Here is a 5,243-nt window from a genome sequence, read left to right on the forward strand (position 1 = left end):
CCCAGCACCACCGCCGCCACCACCACCGCCACCACCACCACCGCCGCCACCGCCACCACCGCCGCCACCACCACCGCCACCACAGCCGCACGTGGCCTCAGTGTCACATCCCGCGGGTGTCCAGTGAGCGCGTACGCGTGTAGGTACACGTGTGTGTGTGTAGACGTGTGTGTGTGTAGGTACACGTGTGTGTGTAGACGTGCGTGTGTAATTACAAGTGTGTGTGTGTAGGTACGCGTGTGTGTAGACGTGCGTGTGTGAGTACACGTGTGTGTAGGTACACACGTGTGTGTGTGTACGCGTGTGTGTACGTGTGTGTAAGTACACGCGTGTGTGTATGTAAGTACACGCGTGTGTGTACGCAAGTACACGCGCGTGTGTGTGTGTGCGTAGGCGACCAAACACTGAACTCAGGGCGCTCAGAGCTGTGACCGGCAGCTGAGTTGTCGCAAGCGCGAGTGTCTTCCCACGACCACCACCACCCTCCTCCTACTCGCCACCCTCCTCTCTAAAAATACCCGCAGCCGCCTCGAAGCCCCACGCAAGAAGCGGCTATTAATATTCAAATCCGTCTGTTATAACGCGCTCACGCCTGGAGAGACTCCATGCGGCCAGCGCCGTTACGTTCGGTCTCCAGGCGCGGCAGGGAGATTCTGCTGCGGTCACCAGATGTCTCGAACACCTCCACGACGCGTCTTGTCACCCTGCAGCGGTCTAAACGACTTGGGTACGCCGCCGCCACCACCTACCGCCACTACCACCACCACCGCCAACCACCGCTACCACCGCCACCACCACCGCCACTACCACTACCGCCACCACCACCACCACAGCCACCACCGCCAACGCCACCGCCACCACCGCCACCACCACCGACCACCACCAACCACAGCCACCAACCACCACCAACCACCACCACTACCGCCACCACCAACCACCACCACCGCCGCCGCCACCACCATCACCAACCACCACCACCACCAACCACCACCGACACCACCATCAGCAACCACCAACCACCATCGACACCACCATCAGCAACCACCACCAACCACCGCCACCACCCACCACCAACCACAGCCACCAACCACCACCACCCACCGCCACCACCACCACCGCCAACCACCACCAACCACCACCACCACCGCCACCACCACCGCCATAAACCACCACCACGTGCGTCTACGGTGGCGTGTGGTGGGGGTATCTTCTGTGTACTCCCACCCCTTCCACAACTTCCTGACAAGCACGGAAGAGTAGGCCAAGAACAGCCTCTTATCGGGTTTGCTCTCTGTGACGAGTGCCAATATGATGCTGATACTGCCATGATAACAAGTCTCACGCTCGCCCCCCGGCAGTATTTAAATCAAACTTTGGGGGGTGCGTGTATAGTTTCAGTAGGCGCGCGTGTGTCTGTGTGTGTGATCAGATTTGTGTAACTTTATTGACACCGGACATATAAAATCCAATGTCATTAAATGTGTTCCTCCACCCTCCTCGCCTTACCTTGGATACATTTCAGCTCTGAGAGTTACAATATTATATTCTTTGGGTCTTTCGGTAAAGCCACGTGGATAGGAAAAAAAATCAAGATAATAACAATATCGCGACGTTTCGATCGCGACACAAGCAGTCGTCTTCAGGTGAACGAAGACGAGGGTTGTACAGCCTTGTGGCGCCCTCTGGTCTGACACCGTGTGAGAGGAGGCTCAAAAGAAAGCTGTCTCTGGTGTGGACCAATCAGTTTCAAAGACAATGCATATGTTTTTTCGTTTGCATTTTGACCACAAGTATTGTGGTTGATGCAGACATGATTCCTTGTTAAAAGGTTCCAGTTTGGTGTTTTAACAACTTAACACACCTGTTTTGTTGCCAGATAAAAGGGGAAAACATATATTCTCTAATTTTGGTAGTGGCAAAGGAGGTCCCATGATGTAGATGCTCACCCCGAGCTCTCGTTACTCTGATAGTGCATTGTTTTTGGTCTGTACGCCTTTTGGCGTCCTCTGGTCTAACACCGTTTGAGACGAGGCTCAAAAGAAAGCTGTCTCTGGTGCGGACCAATCAGTTTCAAGGACAATGCATCATTATCAGAGTATATTTTTTTTGGTTTGCATTTCGACCACAAGTATTGTGGTTAATGCAGTTTGGTGTTTTCACACCTTAACACCTGTTTTGTTGCCAGATAAAAGGAGAAACCCATATTCTCACGATTGCTTGTGTTGCGATCGTCGTGATATTGATATATTTTAAATATATCTACGTGGCTTTAGCAAAAGACCCAAAGAATATGAATTCCTGCAGTCACGAAAACTTCAAGTCGAGCTCCAATATTAGTTTGAACATTTATGCGACTGCGAACATTTTTCTCTCGTGCTGGGCAGAACGGCTGTGGGAGAGCCGCCCCTTCCTCCCTCTCCCTGCGGACCGAAGCATCGCGTGAAGATTCGGGGGTGGTGGGTGGGTTCGCTCCGTCTCATTCTTGCGAGTTTTCCGAATAAATTCTCTCCGTCTCGTGGTGCTGAGTTGGAGAGAGAGAGGGGGGGGGGGGGTGCGTGCGTGCGTTGTGCGCGCTCCGCTAGAACGCACGTGTCTCTCTCTCGCTGTCTCTCCCCAAGCCGCGTCCTTTCCCAGAGACGATGGCGACCGCTGCCTGCAACCCACTCGGCTCTGAGGATATTTGCTCAACAGTCCAGCATCACCAGTGAACTCCGATCGTTCGCATCGCTCGTGGAAGTCGATTCGCTCTCTCTTACCGGTTGCGTGTGGCTCCTGCAATGTGCCAAGTCTTACCCCCCGCGTATCTATACGAACTCCCTTGTTGCTATCATTTCACGACCCATTTAATCTAACACCGCCTCTTTCTAAATATGCCTAATCTTCTTACGTGTGTAATTAGAGACGTATGGAGGAGGCACGGTAACGGAAGATACTTTTTATTTATACTCGCGCATACATTATTTAGATCGCCGTCAACAACCGTGACCTATTAACGGCGTCCACGTCGCCTCGATGAGGCAAGCCGCAGTGGTGCCACTGTGGCGATACAGCCCAAACTATGGGCCACATCGTAAACAAATGGAGACCCAGATACACACAGAGACTCATGCAGATACACCGAGACACATGGAGACCCATAGAGACACAGAGACTCATGCAGATACACCGAGACACATGGAGACCCAGAGACACAGAGACTCGTGGAGATACACCGAGACACATGGAAACCCAGAGACACACAGAGACTCATGCAGATACACCGAGACACATGGAGACCCATAGAGACACAGAGACTCGTGGAGATACACCGAGACACATGGAGACCCATAAAGACTCGTGGAGATACACCGAGACACATTAAAGACAGGCTTCAGTGGTGTGACTGTGGCCAATCAACCAAAACTATGGGGCCACATCGCAAACCCATGGAGACCCATAAAGATGCATAGATACTCATGCAGATACACCGAGACACATGGAGACCCAGAGACACACAGAGACTCATGCAGATACACCGAGACACATTAAAGACAAGCTGCAGTGGTGCCACTGTGGCCATGCAACGTATGCTGTGGACCGCACAGCAAACCACTGTGGTAGCAGCAGCAGCAGCAGTCTGCGCTCCTCCGTCGTAGGGGGAACAGCAAAACGACACCAACTCTCCCCTCCTCTCCTGAAGCCCTCTCGTCGTGACCAACAGCAGGCCTCGACATCGGCACCTCGGCTCCTGCACATCCTCGCTGCCGCCCTGCGTAATTGTGGACACCGAGTCGTCCCCCCCGTGCACCATCATCCCAACGGCGTCGACCCAGTCGCAGCGCCGCACCGTTCATCCGGGAACCGCCGCGCTTAGCGCCGACGCAAAACCCGCGCGGCGTCTCTCGGAGCCCAGGGCTTTTCCGCCGGTCACTCGCCGTGCACGAGGCAAAGGGGGGGAGCACGCGGGGCCTGCACGCTGCTCGGCTCGAGACGAGCTCGAGAGGAGAGCCTGCAAGGGTAGGCAGCGCTGTGGGAGCAGCCGTGCACGGTGGCCGGTGCGTCGTGTTGGAACGGTGTAGGAGTCTCCCACACGCGCTACCTCCACCGCACGCGCGATTTGCCCGATCATTAGAACTCAACCGATGTGTTACCCTTAACGCCGCCGCTGCTGCTGCTGTGCACAGAGGAGCGGCGGGCTGTGTGGGTGAGTGTAGGGGGCCGTTGGAGGATTTGCACCATTGTGTAATCGGCGGCGAAATCTCTGCATTGTGTGTCCGAGTGTGGTGCTGCTGCTGCTGCTCGCTGCTGCTTCTGCTGCTGCTGCTTCTGCTGCTGCTGCTGTTTCTGCTGCTGCTGATTCCATCTGCTTGATGTGCGAGTGAACGTGTTGATGGCTGCGCGCGCTCCGGGCGCGTCAGCCAGCCACCCCGACTCGAGCCATGAGCTCATAGAGGGGCCCGCGAACAGATATATTTACTCGTGGCCAATAAATTAGAGGCCGCGCATTCACTCGGGCAGACGCGTGCCAGATTTAGCGACTCGACACCCTTCACGTGTGGCAAGCCGCGGGGCCACGGGTATCATTGTCAGCATCACGATGACCACTTGCGTCGCGATGGCCTGTCAGGATCATCAAGATAATTATCAGCATCATGCCGAGTGTCGTCATCATCATGACCACCATCAGTATTCCTATTTGTGTCACAATCATCATTTCTAGCACCATCACCTGGCAGAACCACCATCGTCATTAATGTCGTCATCATTGCCAGCAGAATGCACATCATCATCATCACGATTGCAAGCATCGTATCACCATCACCCCCATCCTCATCATCATCCCCATGTTGTTCACGCGAGCCAGCGGTAGCGCATTTGTCGCTCGTTGCCGAGGTTCGCGGTTCAAACCCGGTAGCCCGCACTGGTTAATCCTGCGGTGTGATATTAACCGTTAAACAAAATACTGCGTGTCTTGAAGACACGGAGAAACAACAACAACAAGAAGGCAGGAGACGAGGGTGAGAAGCGGTGGCTCGCAGCGTCGTCCGGTGATGCTGAATATCGGCAGCTACCCTGCAGCCCGCTGTGCGCGTGATCTCTGCGGCAGGGCGGGTGTCATTCAAGCACCCGGTCTCGCTCGGTCACAAGCGAACTCACAGGAAGCAAACACATCTACCGCGTGCGGAGGCCCCAAGGATCACCGGACTCCTCCATATGCGAGAGACGTCTTCGTCCTTGGGCGAGGGACTGCAGGATTATGGTGA

This window comes from Lethenteron reissneri, chromosome 2 (assembly GCF_015708825.2).
Source record: "Lethenteron reissneri isolate LAM-NWPU_2019-01 chromosome 2, ASM1570882v1, whole genome shotgun sequence".
Classification (NCBI taxonomy): Eukaryota; Metazoa; Chordata; class Hyperoartia; order Petromyzontiformes; family Petromyzontidae; genus Lethenteron; species Lethenteron reissneri.